This window comes from Rutidosis leptorrhynchoides, chromosome 6 (assembly GCF_046630445.1).
Source record: "Rutidosis leptorrhynchoides isolate AG116_Rl617_1_P2 chromosome 6, CSIRO_AGI_Rlap_v1, whole genome shotgun sequence".
Taxonomy (NCBI): domain Eukaryota; kingdom Viridiplantae; phylum Streptophyta; class Magnoliopsida; order Asterales; family Asteraceae; genus Rutidosis; species Rutidosis leptorrhynchoides.
The window spans coordinates 77,684,870-77,711,434 of NC_092338.1; the positions used below are offsets into that span (position 1 = coordinate 77,684,870).

The 26,565-nt window shown below is 33.1% G+C and overlaps 1 protein-coding gene across 1 annotated transcript in view; it reads left to right on the plus strand.

Moving 5' to 3' along the window:
* Nucleotides 1-26,565, plus strand: part of LOC139856073 (cytochrome b561 and DOMON domain-containing protein At3g07570-like) — a 41,319-nt gene that overhangs the window by 2,933 nt on the left and 11,821 nt on the right. The window lies entirely within an intron of this gene.

The window sequence follows — 26,565 nt, forward strand, 5'->3', positions numbered from 1 at the left end:
TATTGCTAAAAGTTATTTAAATGTGTATGCACCTTAACGACAACTTTAAAAGATATCATTAGAAATATCTAATGTTTAAATTGGTATTTTATAGAAAGGCAAACACACACACTCAATACGATTTTTTTACACGAATGTGTTCATACTGTCCACACCAGAACTTGAATGACCTCAAGGTCAAACGGTCACCTCGATACTATACCAGTACTATTTAAATTGTTTTATCTAATAACGATGTTTTTAAACCTATATTTATCTATAATATTGTAGTTGAATAAAATTTTTAAAAACTTATATTTAAATATTTAAATATTACTACTCCGTATAATACAACAAATATATAATAAGTATTGATTCTGAATATCATTAATTATTATGGCCAAATAAATTTGGTTACTTTTTGTTACAAATAACGAGAACTTGTATTAAAAAGAATGCATTCAACCGAGAGATACAACGAATGACTCGATGATGCTCGTACTTAGACAACGGCATACACAAAAAACTATCTATACCGAGTATCATTAAATCTATTTCAAAAGAGAGGGACGAACGGAAATAAACTAAAAACCATCAACAGTAAAGACCGCAAAAACGTCAACAAATTGGTAATATTTGTACCATATACACATTATATATTACTCCGTACTAAGTGCTAGCTGTTATAATTCAGTAGGCTTATAACTACCTTTAGTGGTTTGATTCTTGATGTTATAATTCAGTAGGCTTATAACTACCTTTAGTGGTTTGATTCTTGATGTTATAATTCAGTAGGCTTATAACTACCTTTAGTGATTTGATTCTTGATTTAGAATACTAATAATGAAGTGTAAGAACAAAGATGATAATGGAGAGAAAGAAAGAAACACTTTGTAAGTGTGAGAAATGGTGCAAGTTTAATGCTTGCATTCATGAGTATTTATAGCCTAAAATCTCAATATAAAAATACATACTTTGTGTACCAAAATTGACTATATGTATACACCAAAATTGACTATCCATATCTATATTATTATTATTATTATAACACTCCCCCTTGGATAGCAATTTTATTTTGTTGAAGATCAACTATAAATTACTGCCTCGTTAAAAACCTTGCTAAAGAAAACCCAGTGGGAAAAAACTTTAGCTAAGGGAAAAAGAGTGCAGCATGGAGTTGACTCCCCCTCAAGTAGACATCGCTTCAGCTGTTACATCTTTTGAACATGTCTCATGCCAATGTTATGAACGTGTGTTCTGAAAATAGCAGTTGGAAGTGCTTTCGTGAAAAGATCAGCAGAGTTTTTGCTAGATTGCACATATCTCATTTCAATCTGGTTGTCCTTAATGAGATTTTGAGTGTATGAGAAGAATCTAGGTGGTATGTGTTTTGTTCGGTCACTTTTGATATACCCTTCTTTCATCTGTGCTATGCAAGCTGCATTATCTTCATAGATAGTTGTTGGACTTTTATCGCGTTCTAGTCCACAAGAATCAGTAATGAGTTGTGTCATTGATCTCAACCAAAAACATTCTCGAGTAGCTTCATGTAATGCAATCACTTCGGCATGATTTGACGATGTAGCAACAAGTGTTTGTTTTTGAGAACGCCATGATATTGCAGTACCTCCATTTAGGAATACATATCCAGTTTGAGATTTAGCTTTATGTGGATCAGATAAATAACCTGCATCTGCATAACCAACCAAATCTTGTTTTGATTCGTTAGAATAAAATAATCCTAAATCAGTAGTTCCTCGAAGGTATCGAAATATGTGTTTGATCCCATTCCAGTGTCTTTTGGTAGGAGCAGAGCTGAACCTTGCCAACAAATTAACTGCAAAAGAAATGTCAGGTCTTGTACAATTTGTAAGATACATAAGAGCTCCAATTGCACTAAGATATGGTACTTCTGGTCCAAGAATGTCTTCTTGATCTTCACATGGACGAAATGGATCAGCTTCAACATTGAGTGATCTAACAACCATAGGAGTACTTAATGGTTTTGCCTTGTCCATATTGAAACGTTTCAAAATCTTTTCAGTATATGTTGTTTGATGTACAAGTAAACCATTAGGCATATGCTCAATTTGTAAACCAAGGCAATACTTGGTTTTTCCGAGATCTTTCATTTCAAATTCTTTCTTTAGAAGTTGAATGGCTTCATGGATCTCTTTATTTGTACCTATGATGTTAAGATCATCAACATAAACAGCTATGATCACATATCCGGATGTTGTTTTCTTAATGAAAACACAAGGGCAAGTAAGATTATTTGTATACCCTTTGCTTATCAAGTAATCACTTAATCGGTTATACCACATACGTCCCGATTGTTTTAACCCATATAAAGATCTTTGTAATTTAATCGAATACATTTCTTTGGGTTTTGCATTTGATGCTTCTGGTACCTTAAATCCTTCAGGTACCTTCATATATATATCACTATCAAGTGATCCATATAGATAAGCAGTCACAACATCCATGAGATGCATTTCTAAATTTTTAGAAACTGCCAGACTGATTAAGTACCTAAAAGTAATTGCATCCATAACAGGAGAATAAGTTTCTTCATAATCAATTCCCGGTCTTTGAGAAAAACCTTGAGCTACAAGTCTAGCTTTATACCTTGTAACTTCATTTTTCTCATTTCTTTTTCGGACAAAAATCCATCTGTATCCTACAGGTTTCACATCTTTAGGAGTGAGAATGATGGATCCGAAAACTTTTCTTTTATTGAGTGATTCTAATTCAGCTCGTATTGCTTCTTTCCATTGAGCCCAATCATGTCTATTTTGACATTCAACCATAGATGTTGGTTCTGGATCATCATCATTATTCATGATGTCATATGCAACATTAAATGAAAATTTCTCATCAAGATTTTTCATTTCATTTCGGTTCCATAATATTTTTGAATATGCATAATTGATTGCAATTTCTGTATTGACATCATCAATCTCCTCTGCAGTAGGAGTACTGATTTGTGGTTCTTCTTGAACACTTTCTTTTACTTCATTATCAGCTGATTTTCTTTTTCGAGGATTTTTATCCTTTGAACCGATTGGTCTTCCACGTTTCTGACGTGGCAAAGATTCATGAGTGACGTTATTGCCAGCTTTTGGAATTTCAATTCGAGCTGGAGTATTTACTGCTGGTATATATGATTTTGTCACCGTTTTTGTATCTGTAAATGCATCAGGCAATTGATTTGCAAGTTCTTGTATATGCATTATCTTTTGAACTTCTGTCTCGCATTCTTTTGTGCGAGGATCAAGATACTTTAATTGAGGTTCACACCATGAAACATCATTTTCTTTATTTTTCATTTCTCCCCCTAATCTAGGGAACAATGTTTCATTAAAATGACAATCAGCAAAACGTGCTGTAAAAACGTCACCTGTCATAGGTTCAATATACCTTAATATTGAAGATGTTTCATATCCAACATATATTCCCAACCTCCTTTGAGGACCCATTTTTGTACGTTGTGGTGTCGCAATTGGAACATACACTGCACAACCAAATGTTCTAAGATGGGAAATATTTGGCTCTTGACCAAAAGCAAGTTGTAGGGGGGAATATTTATGACTTGCACTTGGTCTGATGTGAATCAATGCAGCAGCATGTAAAATTGCATGACCCCATATAGATACAGGGAGTTTTGTTCTCATTATCAATGGTCTAGCGATTAACTGTAAACGTTTAATCAATGACTCGGCTAAACCATTTTGTGTATGCACATGAGCAACAGAATGTTCAACAACAATTCCTATAGACATGCAACAGTCATTAAATGCTTGAGATGTAAATTCACCAGCATTATCAAGTCTCACCCTTTTAATGGTGTAATCAGGAAAATGAGCTCTCAATTTAATAATTTGGGCAAGAAATTTTGCAAATGCCACATTACGGCTTGATAACAGACAAACATGAGACCATCTGCTAGATGCGTCTATTAGAACCATGAAATATCTAAATGGTCCACATGGTGGATGAATTGGTCCACATATATCACCTTGAATTCTTTCAAGAAACATTGGTGATTCTTTCTCAACCTTAAGTGGTGAGGGTCTAGTTATCAATTTTCCAAGAGAGCAAGATGTACATGGAACCATTGTATCATGATGGATTTTTCTATCCTTTAGTGGATGTCCATGAGTACATTCAATAATCCTTTTCATCATTGTTGATCCTGGATGGCCTAATCTGTTATGCCATAAACTGAATACACCAGGATCAATATATTTTTCGTTAACTACCATATGTATTTCTGGTACATTTATATGTGTATAATGTAATCCAGAACTAAGTCTTGGCAGTTTTTCAACCACATGACTCTTGTCAGTGATACTTAAATATTTCTCATTTTCTGTTGTCACTGACTGATAATCATACCCGTTAAGGTATATGTCGGAGAAACTCAATAAATTTCTGCTTGACTTGGGAGAAAATAAGGCATCATTTATTAAAAATTTTGTACCATTTGGTAGTATGAAATTTGCCTTTCCTATCCCTTTTATCAAGTTAGCAGGTCCTGATATTGTATGTATAGTTCCTTCCGTTGGTTTTAGATCAATAAAATATTTCTCGGATTTAAGTATAGTGTGTGTAGTTCCACTGTCTGCTATACAGAGATCTCCACCACTTGATTGATGTTGTATTCCAGCAAAATTCATATTGAACTTCATATATAAGAAATAAATAGTGAGTACATTAATATTACACAATATTTTAAACGCAAATAGATAGTACTGAAACATTTAGCAAACATAATGACAAAGACAGACGATATTAAATCGTTTATTTTTCAAAAGACACACAACTTAAACATTCAAGAAATCTTCATATAAATCAGATGGTTTCTCAGTGACTGTTGGATCAATATTATCCACAAAATTTACTTCCTTTTCTTTACCTTTCAGCGAATCCTGATACATCTTAACAAGATGTTTAGATGTTCGGCAAGTGTTAGCCCAGTGGCCCATTCTACCACATCTGTAGCAAGATTCTTCAGAATTTTTAGAAGAATTTTCTTCAACATCTTGTTTAATGGGCTTGTTTTGTGGTTGATATTTATATTTTCGTGGATTACTATTTCTTTGACCACCACGGCCACGACCACGACCACGTCCACGCCCATTACCATTACCATAAGGATGGTTTCTACCATAGTTATGGCTTTTGGCATGATGATGGTGATGGTTATTATAACCACGACCTTGCCCGCGTCCTTGTCCCTGTTTATAATTATTTGCAGTATTTGCTTCAGGGATTGCAAGTGTACCAGTAGGACGGGATTGCTGATTTTTCATTAATAGCTCATCATTTTGCTCTGCAACTAAGAGATATGAATTAAGTTCAGGATATGTTTTGAACTTTAGCATTCTCAAATTTCTTTGCACTGTGATGTTTGCAGCATTCATTGTGGAGAAAGTTTTCTCCATCATGTCTGCATCACTAATTTCATGTCCACAGAATTTAAGTTGTGAACATGTATTATACAGAGCTGAGCTGTATTCATTTACTTTCTTAAAGTCTTGGAACCTTAATGTTCTCCATTGTTCCATTGCAGCTGGAAGTAAAATTTCTCTTTGATTATTGAATCTGCTTTTGAGACCTTCCCATAAAACATGGGGATCTTCTACAGTCACATAATTATTTTGTAAGCATTCATCAATATGTTGATGAATAAAGCAACATGCCGTAGCTTGTTCTTTTTCAGAACAAGTGTTGTTTTCATTTATGGTTTCAAGAATGCCCATTGATTTAAGATGCATTTTTACTTTTATAACCCATGGCATGTAGTTGTTTCCAGTTGATTCTAAAGGAGTAAATTTAAGCTTTTCCAGATTCGACATTTTCTATTATCAAAAATTAAAACAAACATCATGATAAATTAGAGTCAATTTATATTCATAAGTATATAAACATTAAACATAAATTTAATATAACATAAATGATAAGTAGGTGACAGTGTCGACCATGTGTAAGCAATCATAAATAAATGTTATATAACAAAAATATAAATATTAGTAAACATAAATGAAAATTTGGCGACAGTGTCGACCATATATTTTTTCAGGTGGTATAACCGACCTATATCATTCTGGTGGTATAACCGACCATATATCATTTTGGTGGTATAACCGACCATATATCATTTTGGTGGTATAACCGACCATATATCATTTTGGTGGCAGAGCCAACCATATTTAGTATTAAGATTATCGTGCTGATAACGTGTTATAATTCAGTAGGCTTATAACTACCTTTAGTGGTTTGATTCTTGATGTTATAATTCAGTAGGCTTATAACTACCTTTAGTGGTTTGATTCTTGATGTTATAATTCAGTAGGCTTATAACTACCTTTAGTGATTTGATTCTTGATTTAGAATACTAATAATGAAGTGTAAGAACAAAGATGATAATGGAGAGAAAGAAAGAAACACTTTGTAAGTGTGAGAAATGGTGCAAGTTTAATGCTTGCATTCATGAGTATTTATAGCCTAAAATCTCAATATAAAAATACATACTTTGTGTACCAAAATTGACTATATGTATACACCAAAATTGACTATCCATATCTATATTATTATTATTATTATAACACTAGCCACTTTTTTGTTACACCAAACTAGTTGTACACTCGCACTACTTATTTCTGCTTTATTGCAAGCTTTATAAACAGACACGTTTGAAAAGATAATGAAACTTTTTAATGGTGTGTCACTAACGTATTTGATAGAGTACCTTTTTATCTGTTGTAAAAGTTCCACCATAATTAATTAATATAAGTATATAATATCTGGTTATTATATAACCTTTTATGTCGTTAATAATAATAATAATAATAATAATAATAATAATAATAATAATAATAATAATAATAATAATAATAATAATAATAATAATAATAATAATAATAATAATAATAATAAGATATCTCTATATTTTTAAAACAATTTGAAAAAAATAATAATAATAAAAGCAAATACTTAAGCTATATTTTCCCTATATTTCTTAATAAATCAATTATAAATATATACAGTTTTAATTTAACCCATTTTTCATATCTACGAGTTTATATTCATTATCTATAGTTTCTATTAAAATTCTATAATGATGATATCATTATTAGACTAATTCTTTTGTTAAAAAAAAAATCTAAGCATGGTGGGTGATGTCATTAATCTAAATACTTTTAAATTAAAATTAAATCTTATTAATTAATTATTATTAAATCTTATTAATAATTATTTTAATTATTAAAATTAAATAATTTTGAATTATTATAATTAATTATTTTGAATTAAGTACGAGAAGGTATAAAAGCTAGGCAGAAGGAAAATAATTTTTAATTTATATATATATATATATATATATATATATATATATATATATATAATCTTTACTTTACTTTACTTTACCTTTTTATAGCCCAAAAGTTACCTAATACGGAGTAACGCAATATCGTAGTCGTGTGCTCAATACGACGGCAAGCAAATTAAATTTTAACTTGGTGGGGGATAAATGAGCAATTTTGCTGAATAATGAAGTTATCCGAATGAAATAATGAAATGATTAACCAGAAATAGTTTTAGCATGCATCGCAATCATCATAATTCACGTCGACACTGAAATTAAGTTTGTGATCATCATCACAACCAACCACTGATTTCAAGTTGATTTTTTAGGAATTATGATTATGATGTTTAATTAGCTTCTACTTGTATCGAGTATTTTCGGACTTAAGAACAAGTTAAAATCATAAAGTCTAACTTTTTTTACACGACGAGTTAAAACAATTTTGCGTTTTAGTTACTCGGTAAAATCTAACATAACAGGGTTCTACTAGTAATATATCTGACATATATATTGATGATACGCCTAGCCTCTCACGTGAAAACCTTAATCTCTTCTATATAAATAGAGGGAGTAAACTTTATGGTTAGAGAACACAAGAGGACTTCGATCTCCATCATAAGACATACGCTTCGTAGACCTATCTCCCTCATTTGGGTTTCTGCCAACGAATTTTGTATGGCTTTTTTCTTGTTGTTGTCGACCGGTCTTGATTGATCGATCACGACTAGACTTTAACCACTTTTTGAAATCTTCATCTTAAAGAGAAGATAGTGAAATTTTATACTTTATTGATGATTTGTTTAAAACATATATATATATATATATATATATATATATATATATATATATATATATATATATATATATATATATATATATATATATAGTGATACAAATCTTGGTCAACATGACATGGAGTTATACATGGATACAAATTCTATACTATAACAAAATCCTCTATTTAGGAATAGATATACATAGTTACAGATATAAACAATGTTAGGATTAACGACCCAAACAATTTAGTAATTCTAGAGAATTACCCTTCTACAATCGACAAACGAAAGAACAATAATAAAAGAATGAAAAACACGAGATTTAACGTGATTATATGTAATCGAATGTCGATTACTTTAATCTACGGACCAACTAAGGAGATTTTATTGATATAATTCGTAGATAGATATTAGGGTTACAATAGGATGCTTATATAGGCCAAAAACAACAAAGAAACACCTTGGAGAACAAGAAAAACGTCAACATGGAAACTCCCCGTCAGACGAGCCGCACCGCGGCTATATAGGGCCGCGCCGCGCCTCAAAGGCAAAACTTCGAACAATAGGTTTTCCCAATTTGATGCTCTGTTCACGTGTCATAACCCGTCCTTAACCATAAGAACGAGTTAGATAACGTATGATTTCATTGCGAGGTATTGACCTCTATATGCGACATTTTTAAAAGAACAACTGCATTTATTTTACATTACAAACCATAACCCTTATGTTAATACAAGCTTTAGACAATATAAAGATGATTATCGTTTAGCGATAATCTTAGACTTACAAACTTTACATGTGATGATAACAATACGATTTCTAGCATATTTTACATTACAATTCCTCGGATATGCAGTTTTATTTTTGACACAAATATGCATACTCAAGATCTTGCTTAAATTCAACATGTTGCAGCGGAAGCTTTTAGTTATCACCTGAGAATAGACATGTTTAAAACGTCAACATAAAGTTGGTGAGATATAGGTTTAATGCCGGCAGCGATATAAATATAGACCACAAGATTTCATATGTAAACATTTTAATAAAAATATTCTAAGTGGTTGAGCACTTGGTAACCATACTTAACATTTAATCACGTCGCATATTCCCTTTATTATGAAATCTTACTACACCGTACCAAGTGTAGTCACGAAACGAAGTACTGTGCAACCGTTGAATACTGGTCGTCCAGTCCGGTTGGGGTTGTCAGGCCCGATAGATCTATCAACAGGATTCGCGTTTACAATACCGCTGTAAATAGTAGTTACCAAGCTACAGGGAAGTATGCCAGTGGTACAACTCAACGTAGAATATATTTTTCAGTTACTTGTGTCCATAACGTAAAACATAAAATACATGTATTCTCATCCCGAAATACTTAGAGTTTAAAAGTGGGACTATATACTCACTTTTGCCTTGAAGATATATATATTTTGACTTGGTCTCCGGTTGATATCACGAACCTATCCATATATAGTTTATCAATATATTTCCATTTTAAACAATCGTCACATATATATACTTATTATACTTTTAATAGTTTTAATAATTTCTTAGTCCGTAGTTAGCAGTCCGATGTTAGTAATTCAATTTTAATGGTTCATATTTAGGTGTTTAATAAATAAAACCCCCATCGTATTTGTATTGGTCGGGATTAATCTTGACCCACGGTACCGGTGTTGTCAAATGACGTGTTGCGTACATAAAGTACCGGTGTTGTCAAATGACGTGTTGCGTACAATCATGGGGTCTTATGATTAATCTTCTCGTATTGTTTACGGGTGGTCCTGAAATATATAAAATTAAATTATGAGTACATATATATAAACTATCATGTTATTTTAGAAAGATGTGATTCATTTAATTTTTCTCCAATTATTTTCGTGACTAAACTAGTTTTGGATATCCGATCTTGTTTTGGTCATAGTTTCTTCGTTACAACTCCGTTTTCGTTGGTTCAACTTGCCACTTCCTTGGATCGAGTCCCTCTTTAAGAATATGAACTGTAAATACCTTAGTTTGTATTCGAAATCACAGGTCATAGGTCAAACTTTGGTGAAACTTATGAAGTTAATCATTTTCCATCATATAAACAATATTAAATGATTATTTTTCTAAAAATACTTATACTTTGAGTTAAATCATGAAATTTTTATGTGTTATCATATTCATAGTAAATATCATTTTTCCAGAAAATAAACCTCCAATTCAAGGTTCAAAATAGTTTTTAATTATCCAACCCAAAACCGCCCCCGGTTGCACTCCGACGTCGTAAAAACAGTTTTTTAAGGTGTTCTTTGAAAAACCAAGTTATACCTTGTTAAATTAGCATATATTTATGATATATTACATGTCTTGAAGTATTTTAAAAGTTAAGTTAGAAGGATCTATTTAGTTTGCAAACAAGTTTGAAAACATTCAAACTATGTTCTTGTTGTTAAAATTTTATACCATAAAATAAGATAGCTATATATATATGAATCGAATAAGGTTATGAACAAAGTTACTACCTCAAGTTACTTGGACAAGATTGCTGTAAAAGAGGAGTAAAAACCTAGAACCAAAAGAGTAATGGAATTGGATGAAAGATTGGAAGTAAACTTGTGTTCTTGGAAGGATTCTTGAAGTGTTTTTGTAAGGGTTTTCTTATGATGATTAAGTGATGTTTTTGGAACTAGATCTTCATGGTTGTGAGCTGAGATGGTTAAGGGGTTTAAGGCTCATAAGTGTGTGTGTTTTTAGCTAGAGAATTGAAGTAAAAATGAATCAAAATGATGATCCCCCATGGCTCTTTAAAAACGTGAATGGGGGGGGAACCAAGACAAGATTTTAGTTTGTAATTTTATGTATTTAGTCAAGCAATCATACAAAAGTAATTACCTTATACATAAGGCATGAACAAGGGCTGGTTGGTGGTGATTTGATGTGTATTTACCAATAGTAAATACGTATAGAAGCTAGGTATGATACGAGTACATATACTCTAGATATACGTATAGAAATCTTGTGAAAACGGAATGAGAATTCAAATATAGCTATCTTTTGTGAATATACTTATATGGTTTTATGTATTTAAGTCCTTAAAAAGTGCTTAAATACATTATATATACGATATATGTATAAACATTATAGGTCATAAGTATTTATGTCAAATAACGTTACGTATGGTTATCGTTTTGAAAACTTAAGTTAGTAGTTTCAAAATATACTTATAACTTATTGTTATTAATACAAAATGAGATATTAAAACATCCATAAATCATGTTAAATATGTATATATACATATATATACACAAACGTATAATTATCATATATTATATAGTTCGTGATATCATCGGTCAAACTAGACGGTCAAACGTTGTGTAAAACTCTTTTCGAAAACATAAGTTTCAATAATTTGGATTGCTTATCATGTTGGTAAGGTTTAATTTATATAAATATTAATCTTATAAGTATAGATTGATCGAAAAATTCCGGGACATTACAGTACCTACCCGTTAAATAAATTTCGTCCCGAAATTTTAAAATTGTACCTATTTTGCGTCATCGAGAAACAAGTGTGGATACTTTTGTTTCATCTGTTCCTCTCGTTCCCAAGTAAACTCAGGACCTCTTCGAGCATTCCAACGAACCTTAACGATCGGTATGTTGCTCTGCTTGAGCCGTTTAACTTCACGATCGATGATTTCGATTGGTTCTTCGATGAATTGTAGTTTCTCGTCGACATGGATTTCTTCAAGAGGAATGATGAGATCTTCCTTTGCAAGACACTTCTTAAGGTTTGAGACGTGAAATGTATTATGTACTCCAGCGAGTTGTTGTGGTAACTCGAGTCGATAAGCTACCGGTCCAATGCGTTCGATAATCTTGAACGGGCCTACGTACCTTGGGTTCAGTTTACCCCTTTTTCCGAAATGTATTACACCTTTCCATGGTGACACCTTTATCATAACCATGTCACCGATCTGAAACTCTAATGGTTTCCTTCGAACATCGGCGTAGCTCTTTTGGCGACTACGGGCTGTTTTCAATCTTTCCTTAATTTGTACTATCTTTTCTGTAGTTTCATGTATGATCTCGGGACCAGTTAATTGTCGATCTCCTACTTCATTCCAACAGATAGGAGATCTACACTTCCTTCCATACAGTGCTTCGAATGGCGCAGCTTTAATGCTCGCATGATAACTATTATTATACGAGAATTCTGCTAATGGTAGATATTTATCCCATCCATTTCCAAAATCGATCACACATGCCCTGAGCATGTCTTCAAGAGTTTGAATCGTTCTTTCACTCTGCCCGTCGGTTTGCGGATGATATGCGGTGCTCATATCCAAACGAGTTCCTAGGGCCTCTTGTAGCGATTGCCAGAACTTTGATGTAAACCTACTATCACGATCGGATATAATGGAAATAGGTATTCCATGCCTTGAAACAATTTCCTTTATATACAATCGTAATAGTTTCTCCATTCTATCCGTTTCCTTTATAGGCAAGAAATGTGCAGATTTGGTGAGACGATCAACAATCACCCAAATGGTGTCGTATCCCCAGGCAGTCTTTGGTAACTTCGTGATGAAATCCATGGTAATACCATCCCATTTCCATTCTGGGATTTCTGGTTGTTGAAGTAACCCTGACGGCTTCTGGTGTTCTGCTTTGACTTTGGAACAAGTTAAACACTCCCCAACATATGTTGCAATGTCTGTCTTTAAATTAGGCCACCAATAATGTGTCTTAAGATCTTGGTACATCTTTCCAACTCCAGGATGTATCGAGTATCTTGTCTTATGTGCCTCATTCAATATCAACTTCCTTAATCCACCCAACTTCGGTACCCAAATACGGTTTGCAAAATATCGAATTCCGTCTTCCCGTATAACGAGTTGCTTCTCATACTTCTTCATTATTTCATTTCTTATGTTTTCTTTAGTAAGTGCTTCTCGTTGAACTTCTTTGATTTGTGAGTTGAGATTCATGCGAATTTTTATGTTCATTGCTCGTACTCGAATTGGTTCTCGTTCCTTTCTGCTTAGAGCATCGGCCACCACGTTCGCCTTCCCGGGATGATAACGAATTTCACAATCATAGTCGTTTATCAGCTCGACCCACCTACGTTGCCTCATGTTCAGCTGTTTCTGATCAAAAATATGTTGAAGACTTTTATGATCAGTGAACACAGTGCATTTAACCCCATACAAGTAGTGTCTCCATATCTTCAATGCAAACACGACTGCTCCCAGTTCTAAATCATGCGTCGTATAATTCCGCTCGTGAATCTTCAATTGTCGGGATGCGTATGCAATAACTTTCTTTCGTTGCATAAGAACGCAACCAAAACCTTGTCGCGAAGCGTCACAATATATTTCAAAATCATCGTTCCCTTCTGGTAACGATAAAATAGGCGCCGTAGTTAACTTCTTCTTTAGTAATTGAAATGCACTCTCCTGCTCAGATGTCCATTCATATTTCTCCCCTTTTTGCGTTAACGCTGTCAACGGCTTAGCTATTCGGGAAAAATCTTGAATAAACCTTCTATAATAACCGGCTAAACCCAAAAATTGGCGTATCTGCGTTGGTGTCTTAGGAGTCTCCCATTTTTCAATGGCTTCAATTTTTGCTGGATCAACCTGAATTCCTTTGCTACTAACAACGTGGCCAAGAAATTGCACTTCTTTCAACCAGAAAGCACATTTAGAAAATTTAGCATATAGCTGTTCTTTTCTCAACAACTCTAATATCAACCTTAAATGATGCTCATGCTCTTGCTCACTCTTGGAATAGATAAGAATATCATCAATGAAAACGATAACAAACTTATCTAAATATGGACTACAAACTCGATTCATGAGGTCCATGAATACAGCTGGCGCATTTGTCAACCCAAACGGCATGACCAAGAATTCGTAATGACCATAACGTGTCCGAAAAGCAGTTTTCGGTATATCTTCTTCTTTGACGCGTAATTGATGATAGCCCGATCTTAGGTCAATTTTCGAGTACACACATGATCCTTGGAGTTGATCAAATAAGTCGTCAATTCTCGGTAGTGGATACCGATTCTTGATAGTTAACTTATTTAATTCACGATAATCTATACACATCCTAAAAGATCCATCTTTCTTTTTAACAAATAGAATCGGAGCTCCCCACGGTGAAGTACTTGGTCGTATGAATCCACGATCCAGTAATTCTTTTAACTGACTCTGAAGTTCTTTTAACTCGGACGGTACAAGTCTATATGGAGCGCGGGCAACTGGTGCAGCTCCTGGTACTAAATCTATTTGAAATTCTACAGATCTAAATGGAGGTAATCCCGGCAAATCTTCCGGAAAAACTTCAGGAAAATCTCTTGCCACAGGCACGTCGTTGATGCACTTCTCTTTTTCTTTCTTTTCGACTTCATTAACATGTGCTAGAATAGCATAACATCCCTTTTCTAAACACTTCTTGGCTTTCAAACAGCTAATGAGTTTTAGCTTTGAGTTACCCTTCTCTCCATAAATCATCACCGGCATTTTATCCTTACAAGGAATGCGAATTGCCTTCTTGGCACACACAACTTCAGCTCCTACTTTGGACATCCAGTCCATGCCGACTATTACATCAAAACTTCCTAATTCTACGGGTATTAAGTCAATTTTAAATGTTTCTCCGGCTAAATTTATTTTACAATCACGGCAAATTTTATCGGCTTTAATTAGTTTACCATTAGCTAACTCAATCATGTACTTAGCATCTAGAGGTAATGATGAACAATTCAATTTAGCGTAAAAGCCTCTACTCACGTAACTTCTATCGGCACCAGTATCAAATATAATAGATGCGGATAAGTTATTAATGGTAAACGTACCCGTAACAAGCTCCGGGTCTTCACACGCCTCTCTAGCATTAATAACAAATGCTCTTCCACGTGCAGATCCATTATTCTTCTCTGGATTCGGACACTGGCTCTTATAGTGACCTTTTTTTCCACACCCATAACAAGTAATGGTAGCCAAAGCAGTTCTATTTGCATTGGTGGCAGGAGTCTTGGTACCATTTGTATTTGTAACGAGAGCCCTACAATCTTCAGCAAGATGACCCTTTCGATTACATTTGTTGCATACCACATTACAGTAGCCAGAGTGATGTTTATGGCATCGGTTACATAAAGGATTTTGTCCTTTGTAACCAAAGCTTAAACCACTACCCGCACCTTGCGTGATTTCTTGTTTCTTAAAAGATTGTTGTTGGTTACCTCGATCATAATTTCCATTCCACTTTCTTTTGTTACCTGATACCTTCACATCAGTATTGGATACTTTCTTATCCATGATGACCTGATCCATTAGCTCGTTTGCCATGGTTATAGCTTCATGAATTGTCTTAGGTTTCGATGCTGTAACATTTGCCTTGACCTTTTTGGGCAAACCATCTTTGTACATTTCAATCTTCCGTTCTTCGGTTGGAATCAATTCAGGACATAGCAAAACTAATTCCATGAATCGCTGATTGTAGTTGGTGATTTCAGTACCAACAACCTTCAGGCTTCGTAATTCATCTTCCAACTTCCTAACCTCGTTCCTTGGACAATACTCGTTGATTAACATTATTTTGAATTCTTCCCATGGGGTATCATAAGCTACATCTCCTCCTACAGCCTTCAAGTAATTTTTCCACCACGTGAGTGCACTATCTTGTAAAGTGCACGATGCATACTTGGTCATGTCCTTTTCAACACAACCACTGATTTTAAACACAGTCTCCATCTTTTCTATCCACCGGGTTAAACCGATCGGTCCTTCCGTTCCACTGAATGACGAGGGCTTGCAAGCTTGAAAAGTCTTGTAGGTACATCCTACACGAGGATTTGGGTTAACTGCAGCAGCTCTTGCAGCTTCGACCCATAACATTCTGTCGTTCACTCGCTGGTTGATGAATTCCTCGACTTCTTGTTCCGTCATTCGATTCAATCGCGCCATTTCCTAATGAAAGAAAATAATTATTCACATGGAATATTATAGATGTAGTGTGTATTTATAGTACATTATAGCTTGTTAACAATATGAACCAGGTATTATTATAAAAGCCTTTTCTTCTTATTAGCATTTTATAATTATATCTAGGGTAGTACCTACCCGTTAATGTTCATACTTAATAGCTTAGTACAGAACCAATTACTACAATCTAAATAATACTTAACCATGGAAAATTATTGCATTTCATACTTCACTATTTTACATATGCTTATCTTACATCGAACATTAAGCAAACCACACTAATAATATTATACAAAACATTATATGATCCCATGGTTTAATACGGCAGCGCATCGTTTGGTCTATTTTCTAGGACGTTTAGGTTCAAGGAATGGCATAACGCTTATCCTAGCTGTCTGCCTATATTTTGGCTGTGGGGCTGAAGAACTAGATGCCGGGATAGAACGAATAGGAATAGCGGGAATAGGGGTGGTAGTGTCTAGTGGAGTTGGTGCCACATCATCCTTACTAAACTCAGGATTTGAATTTTCTAATTCATTAGCCTTTCGTTTCTTTCCTAGTTCGAACTTGTCTTTCGTAATTTCTTGTATTTCTTCCTCAGGTTCACTTTCCTCCTCGGGTTCACTTTCCTCCTCGGGTTCACTTTCCTCCTCGGGTTCACTTTCCGGGTTCTTTATTGTTGGTTCATCCGGAATTTGTGAGTCTTCCCCAAAGATATTATTTTCGTCATCGGATAGGTTAATGACTGAAACACCATCTGAAGATTCTGATTCGGAGTCGCTGAATGTGATAATAAGTTTTGAGCCCGACATCTATCACACAACAACTAACCCATTAGTACTACATAATATTTACATATAAATTTTAACCAACAATGATAAGCAATGGTTGTTAAATCAGATCCGGTCAAAGTCCAGACTTACTAATGTATCCTAACGACTTATCAGTTAGACACACTAATGCAAACCTGGTTCGCTAAGACCACCGCTCTGATACCACATGTCATAACCCGTCCTTAACCATAAGAACGAGTTAGATAACGTATGATTTCATTGCGAGGTATTGACCTCTATATGCGACATTTTTAAAAGAACAACTGCATTTATTTTACATTACAAACCATAACCCTTATGTTAATACAAGCTTTAGACAATATAAAGATGATTATCGTTTAGCGATAATCTTAGACTTACAAACTTTACATGTGATGATAACAATACGATTTCTAGCATATTTTACATTACAATTCCTCGGATATGCAGTTTTATTTTTGACACAAATATGCATACTCAAGATCTTGCTTAAATTCAACATGTTGCAGCGGAAGCTTTTAGTTATCACCTGAGAATAGACATGTTTAAAACGTCAACATAAAGTTGGTGAGATATAGGTTTAATGCCGGCAGCGATATAAATATAGACCACAAGATTTCATATGTAAACATTTTAATAAAAATATTCTAAGTGGTTGAGCACTTGGTAACCATACTTAACATTTAATCACGTCGCATATTCCCTTTATTATGAAATCTTACTACACCGTACCAAGTGTAGTCACGAAACGAAGTACTGTGCAACCGTTGAATACTGGTCGTCCAGTCCGGTTGGGGTTGTCAGGCCCGATAGATCTATCAACAGGATTCGCGTTTACAATACCGCTGTAAATAGTAGTTACCAAGCTACAGGGAAGTATGCCAGTGGTACAACTCAACGTAGAATATATTTTTCAGTTACTTGTGTCCATAACGTAAAACATAAAATACATGTATTCTCATCCCGAAATACTTAGAGTTTAAAAGTGGGACTATATACTCACTTTTGCCTTGAAGATATATATATTTTGACTTGGTCTCCGGTTGATATCACGAACCTATCCATATATAGTTTATCAATATATTTCCATTTTAAACAATCGTCACATATATATACTTATTATACTTTTAATAGTTTTAATAATTTCTTAGTCCGTAGTTAACAGTCCGATGTTAGTAATTCAATTTTAATGGTTCATATTTAGGTGTTTAATAAATAAAACCCCCATCAAAATAAATAAAACCCCATCGTATTTGTATTGGTCGGGATTAATCTTGACCCACGGTACCGGTGTTGTCAAATGACATGTTGCGTACATAAAGTACCGGTGTTGTCAAATGACGTGTTGCGTACAATCATGGGATCTTATGATTAATCTTCTCGTATTGTTTACGGGTGGTCCTGAAATATATAAAATTAAATTATGAGTACATATATATAAAATATCATGTTATTTTAGAAAGATGTGATTCATTTAATTTTTCTCCAATTATTTTCGAGACTAAACTAGTTTTGGATATCCGATCTTGTTTTGGTCATAGTTTCTTCGTTACAACTCCGTTTTCGTTGGTTCAACTTGCCACTTCCTTGGATCGAGTCTCTCTTTAAGAATATGAACTGTAAATACCTTAGTTTGTATTCGAAATCACAGGTCATAGGTCAAACTTTGGTGAAACTTATGAAGTTAATCATTTTCCATCATATAAACAATATTAAATGATTATTTTTCTAAAAATACTTATACTTTGAGTTAAATCATGAAATTTTTATGTGTTATCATATTCATAGTAAATATCATTTTTCCAGAAAATAAACCTCCAATTCAAGGTTCAAAATAGTTTTTAATTATCCAACCCAAAACCGCCCCCGGTTGCACTCCGACGTCGTAAAAACAGTTTTTTAAGGTGTTCTTTGAAAAACCAAGTTATACCTTGTTAAATTAGCATATATTTATGATATATTACATGTCTTGAAGTATTTTAAAAGTTAAGTTAGAAGGATCTATTTAGTTTGCAAACAAGTTTGAAAACATTCAAACTATGTTCTTGTTGTTAAAATTTTATACCATAAAATAAGATAGCTATATATATATGAATCGAATAAGGTTATGGACAAAGTTACTACCTCAAGTTACTTGGACAAGATTGCTGTAAAAGAGGAGTAAAAACCTAGAACCAAAAGAGTAATGGAATTGGATGAAAGATTGGAAGTAAACTTGTGTTCTTGGAAGGATTCTTGAAGTGTTTTTGTAAGGGTTTTCTTATGATGATTAAGTGATATTTTTGGAACTAGATTGAAATGTCCCGTTCTTATTGATTAAAAACGTTCCATATTAATTGATTTCGTTGCGAGGTTTTGACTTCTATATGAGACGTTTTTCAAAGACTGCATTCATTTTTAAACAAACCATAACCTTTATTTCATCAATAAAGGTTTAAAAAGCTTTACGTAGATTATCAAATAATGATAATCTAAAATATCCTGTTTACACACGACCATTACATAATGGTTTACAATACAAATATGTTACAACAAAATAAGTTTCTTGAATGCAGTTTTTACACAATATCATACAAGCATGGACTCCAAATCTTGTCCTTATTTAAGTATGCGACAGCGGAAGCTCTTAATAATCACCTGAGAATAAACATGCTTAAAACGTCAACAAAAATGTTGGTGAGTTATAGGTTTAACCTATATATATCAAATCGTAACAATAGACCACAAGATTTCATATTTCAATACACATCCCATACATAGAGATAAAAATCATTCATATGGTGAACACCTGGTAACCGACAATAACAAGATGCATATATAAGAATATCCCCATCATTCCGGGACACCCTTCGGATATGATATAAATTTCGAAGTACTAAAGCATCCGGTACTTTGGATGGGGTTTGTTAGGCCCAATAGATCTATCTTTAGGATTCGCGTCAATTAGGGTGTCTGTTCCCTAATTCTTAGATTACCAGACTTAATAAAAAGGGCATATTCGATTTCGATAATTCAACCATAGAATGTAGTTTCACGTACTTGTGTCTATTTTGTAAATCATTTATAAAACCTGCATGTATTCTCATCCCAAAAATATTAGATTTTAAAAGTGGGACTATAACTCACTTTCACAGATTTTTACTTCGTCGGGAAGTAAGACTTGGCCACTGGTTGATTCACGAACCTATAACAATATATACATATATATCAAAGTATGTTCAAAATATATTTACAACACTTTTAATATATTTTGATGTTTTAAGTTTATTAAGTCAGCTGTCCTCGTTAGTAACCTACAACTAGTTGTCCGCAGTTAGATGTACAGAAATAAATCGATAAATATTATCTTGAATCAATCCACGACCCAGTGTATACGTATCTCAGTATTGATCACAACTCAAACTATATATATTTTGGAATCAACCTCAACCCTGTATAGCTAACTCCAACATTCACATATAGAGTGTCTATGGTTGTTCCGAAATATATATAGATGTGTCGACATGATAGGTCGAAACATTGTATACGTGTCTATGGTATCTCAAGATTACATAATATATAATACAAGTTGATTAAGTTATGGTTGGAATAGATTTGTTACCAATTTTCACGTAGCTAAAATGAGAAAAATTATCCAATCTTGTTTTACCCATAACTTCTTCATTTTAAATCCGTTTTGAGTGAATAAAATTGCTATGGTTTCATATTGAACTCTATTTTATGAATCTAAACAAAAAAAATTATAGGTTTCTAGTCGGAAAAATAAGTTACAAGTCGTTTTTGTAAAGGTAGTCATTTCAGTCGAAAGAACGACGTCTAGATGACCATTTTAGAAAAACATACTTCCACTTTGAGTTTAACCATAATTTTTGGATATAGTTTCATGTTCATAATAAAAATCATTTTCTCAGAATAACAACTTTTAAATCAAAGTTTATCATAGTTTTTAATTAACTAACCCAAAACAGCCCGCGGTGTTACTACGACGGCGTAAATCCGGTTTTACGGTGTTTTTCGTGTTTCCAGGTTTTAAATCATTAAGTTAGCATATCATATAGATATAGAACATGTGTTTAGTTGATTTTAAAAGTCAAGTTAGAAGGATTAACTTTTGTTTGCGAACAAGTTTAGAATTAACTAAACTATGTTCTAGTGATTACAAGTTTAAACCTTCGAATAAGATAGCTTTATATGTATGAATCGAATGATGTTATGAACATCATTACTACCTTAAGTTCCTTGGATGAACCTACTGGAAAAGAGAAAAATGGATCTAGCTTCAATGGATCCTTGGATGGCTCAAAGTTCTTGAAGCAAAATCATGACACGAAAACAAGTTCAAGTAAGATCATCACTTGAAATAAGATTGTTATAGTTATAGAAATTGAACCAAAGTTTGAATATGATTATTACCTTGTATTAGAATGATAACCTACTGTAAGAAACAAAGATTTCTTGAGGTTGGATGATCACCTTACAAGATTGGAAGTGAGCTAGCAAACTTGAAAGTATTCTTGATTTTATGAAACTAGAACTTTTGGAATTTATGAAGAACACTTAGAACTTGAAGATAGAACTTGAGAGAGTTCAATTAGATGAAGAAAATTGAAGAATGAAAGTGTTTGTAGGTGTTTTTGGTCGTTGGTGTATGGATTAGATATAAAGGATATGTAATTTTGTTTTCATGTAAATAAGTCATGAATGATTACTCATATTTTTGTAATCTTATGAGATATTTCATGCTAGTTGCCAAATGATGGTTCCCACATGTGTTAGGTGACTCAAATGGGCTGCTAAGAGCTGATCATTGGAGTGTATATACCAATAGTACATACATCTAAAAGCTGTGTATTGTACGAGTACGAATACGGGTGCATACGAGTAGAATTGTTGATGAAACTGAACGAGAATGTAATTGTAAGCATTTTTGTTAAGTAGAAGTATTTTGATAAGTGTATTGAAGTCTTTCAAAAGTGTATAAATACATATTAAAACACTACATGTATATACATTTTAACTGAGTCGTTAAGTCATCGTTAGTCGTTACATGTAAGTGTTGTTTTGAAACCTTTAGGTTAACGATCTTGTTAAATGTTGTTAACCCAATGTTTATAATATCAAAAGAGATTTTAAATTATTATATTATCATGATATTATGATGTACGAATATCTCTTAATATGATATATATACATTAAATGTCGTTACAACGATAAACGTTACATATATGTCTCGTTTCAAAATCATTAAGTTAGTAGTCTTGTTTTTACATATGTAGTTCATTGTTAATATAATTAATGATATGTTTACTTATCATAATACCATGTTAACTATATATATAACCATATATATGTCATCATATAGTTTTTTTACAAGTTTTAACGTTCGTGAATCACCGGTCAACTTGGGTGGTCAATTGTCTATATGAAACCTATTTCAATTAATCAAGTCTTAACAAGTTTGATTGCTTAACATGTTGGAAACATTTAATCATGTAAACATCAATCTCAATTAATATATATAAACATGGAAAAGTTCGGGTCACTACATAGATCTTCATGGTTGTGAGCTGAGATGGTTAAGGGGTTTAAGGCTCATAAGTGTGTGTGTTTTTAGCTAGAGAATTGAAGTAAAAATGAATCAAAATGATGATCCCCCATGGCTCTTTAAAAACGTGAATGGGGGGGGGGGGAACCAAGACAAGATTTTAGTTTGTAATTTTATGTATTTAGTCAAGCAATCATACAAAAGTAATTACCTTATACATAAGGCATGAACAAGGGCTGGTTGGTGGTGATTTGATGTGTATTTACCAATAGTAAATACGTATAGAAGCTAGGTATGATACGAGTACATATACTCTAGATATACGTATAGAAATCTTGTGAAAACGGAATGAGAATTCAAATATAGCTATCTTTTGTGAATATACTTATATGGTTTTATGTATTTAAGTCCTTAAAAAGTGATTAAATACATTATATATACGATATATGTATAAACATTATAGGTCATAAGTATTTATGTCAAATAACGTTACGTATGGTTATCGTTTTGAAAACTTAAGTTAGTAGTTTCAAAATATACTTATAACTTATTGTTATTAATACAAAATGAGATATTAAAACATCCATAAATCATGTTAAATATGTATATATACATATATATACACAAACGTATAATTATCATATATTATATAGTTCGTGATATCATCGGTCAAACTAGACGGTCAAACGTTGTGTAAAACTCTTTTCGAAAACATAAGTTTCAATAATTTGGATTGCTTATCATGTTGGTAAGGTTTAATTTATGTAAATATTAATCTTATAAGTATAGATTGATCGAAAAATTCCGGGTCATTACATCACGTGTTTGGGCCGCGTCGCGCCTTCCAAGGCCTCGGCGCGCCTTCTAAGGCCGCGGCGCGCCTCCCTGTTCGTCTGAATCCTTTTGTTTTGATATTCTTCACATTCAACATTCTCCCACTTGAAGATAGTCAAAACCATGACTCACATTGTCAACCCATCATACAAACTAACCAAGATCGACAAAGCACCCTTTACTCCATTTGGGACACGAACACTCCTATCACATACGCCGGATAAGCAGACTTTCGATACAAGGTCTTCAACACTTCTTGTTAGAATCGAATCATCATCTCTCTATCTCCTTAGTCGGTCTCCACCTTCTCATTAGTTCATGAGAAGACCCGTTGAGGCTATGCAAAACCTCAACTTGTCCATTTACACCACCTTAGTAAACACATCCGCCGGATTCTTCATACCAAGGACTTTCTCCAATATCAAAGTACCATTCTCAATACGTTCTCGAATAAAATGATACCTCAAATCAATGTGTTTCGTACGATTATGAAACACCGGATTCTACGCGAGATTGATTGCACTTTGGTTGTCACAATATAAGACACAATTGTCTTGTCTTTTACCCAACTCACACAAGAAGTTCTTCAACCAAACAAGCTCCTTAGAAGCTTCCGCAATAGCCATATACTCGGCCTCGATGGTCGACAAATGTAATGACCCGGAATTTTTCGATCAATCTATACTTATAAGATTAATATTTACATAAATTAAACCTTACCAACATGATAAGCAATCCAAATTATTGAAACTTATGTTTTCGAAAAGAGTTTTACACAACGTTTGACCGTCTAGTTTGACCGATGATATCACGAACTATATAATATATGATAATTATACGTTTGTGTATATATATGTATATATACATATTTAACATGATTTATGGATGTTTTAATATCTCATTTTGTATTAATAACAATAAGTTATAAGTATATTTTGAAACTACTAACTTAAGTTTTCAAAACGATAACCATACGTAACGTTATTTGACATAAATACTTATGACCTATAATGTTTATACATATATCGTATATATAATGTATTTAATCACTTTTTAAGGACTTAAATACATAAAACCATATAAGTATATTCACAAAAGATAGCTATATTTGAATTCTCATTCCGTTTTCACAAGATTTCTATACGTATATCTAGAGTATATGTACTCGTATCATACCTAGCTTCTATACGTATTTACTATTGGTAAATACACATCAAATCACCACCAACCAGCCCTTGTTCATGCCTTATGTATAAGGTAATTACTTTTGTATGATTGCTTGACTAAATACATAAAATTACAAACTAAAATCTTGTCTTGGTTCCCCCCCCCCCCCATTCACGTTTTTAAAGAGCCATGGGGGATCATCATTTTGATTCATTTTTACTTCAATTCTCTAGCTAAAAACACACACTTATGAGCCTTAAACCCCTTAACCATCTCAGCTCACAACCATGAAGATCTAGTTCCAAAAACATCACTTAATCATCATAAGAAAACCCTTACAAAAACACTTCAAGAATCCTTCCAAGAACACAAGTTTACTTCCAATCTTTCATCCAATTCCATTACTCTTTTGGTTCTAGGTTTTTACTCCTCTTTTACAGCAATCTTGTCCAAGTAACTTGAGGTAGTAACTTTGTTCATAACCTTATTCGATTCATATATATATAGCTATCTTATTTTATGGTATAAAATTTTAACAACAAGAACATAGTTTGAATGTTTTCAAACTTGTTTGCAAACTAAATAGATCCTTCTAACTTAACTTTTAAATACTTCAAGACATGTAATATATCATAAATATATGCTAATTTAACAAGGTATAACTTGGTTTTTCAAAGAACACCTTAAAAAACTGTTTTTACGACGTCGGAGTGCAACCGGGGGCGGTTTTGGGTTGGATAATTAAAAACTATTTTGAACCTTGAATTGGAGGTTTATTTTCTGGAAAAATGATATTTACTATGAATATGATAACACATAAAAATTTCATGATTTAACTCAAAGTATAAGTATTTTTAGAAAAATAATCATTTAATATTGTTTATATGATGGAAAATGATTAACTTCATAAGTTTCACCAAAGTTTGACCTATGACCTGTGATTTCGAATACAAACTAAGGTATTTACAGTTCATATTCTTAAAGAGGGACTCGATCCAAGGAAGTGGCAAGTTGAACCAACGAAAACGGAGTTGTAACGAAGAAACTATGACCAAAACAAGATCGGATATCCAAAACTAGTTTAGTCACGAAAATAATTGGAGAAAAATTAAATGAATCACATCTTTCTAAAATAACATGATATTTTATATATATGTACTCATAATTTAATTTTATATATTTCAGGACCACCCGTAAACAATACGAGAAGATTAATCATAAGATCCCATGATTGTACGCAACACGTCATTTGACAACACCGGTACTTTATGTACGCAACACGTCATTTGACAACACCGGTACCGTGGGTCAAGATTAATCCCGACCAATACAAATACGATGGGGTTTTATTTATTTCGATGGGGGTTTTATTTATTAAACACCTAAATATGAACCATTAAAATTGAATTACTAACATCGGACTGCTAACTACGGACTAAGAAATTATTAAAACTATTAAAAGTATAATAAGTATATATATGTGACGATTGTTTAAAATGGAAATATATTGATAAACTATATATGGATAGGTTCGTGATATCAACCGGAGACCAAGTCAAAATATATATATCTTCAAGGCAAAAGTGAGTATATAGTCCCACTTTTAAACTCTAAGTATTTCGGGATGAGAATACATGTATTTTATGTTTTACGTTATGGACACAAGTAACTGAAAAATATATTCTACGTTGAGTTGTACCACTGGCATACTTCCCTGTAGCTTGGTAACTACTATTTACAGTGGTATTGTAAACGCGAATCCTGTTGATAGATCTATCGGGCCTGACAACCCCAACCGGACTGGACGACCAGTATTCAACGGTTGCACAGTACTTCGTTTCGTGACTACACTTGGTACGGTGTAGTAAGATTTCATAATAAAGGGAATATGCGACGTGATTAAATGTTAAGTATGGTTACCAAGTGCTCAACCACTTAGAATATTTTTATTAAAATGTTTACATATGAAATCTTGTGGTCTATATTTATATCGCTGCCGGCATTAAACCTATATCTCACCAACTTTATGTTGACGTTTTAAACATGTCTATTCTCAGGTGATAACTAAAAGCTTCCGCTGCAACATGTTGAATTTAAGCAA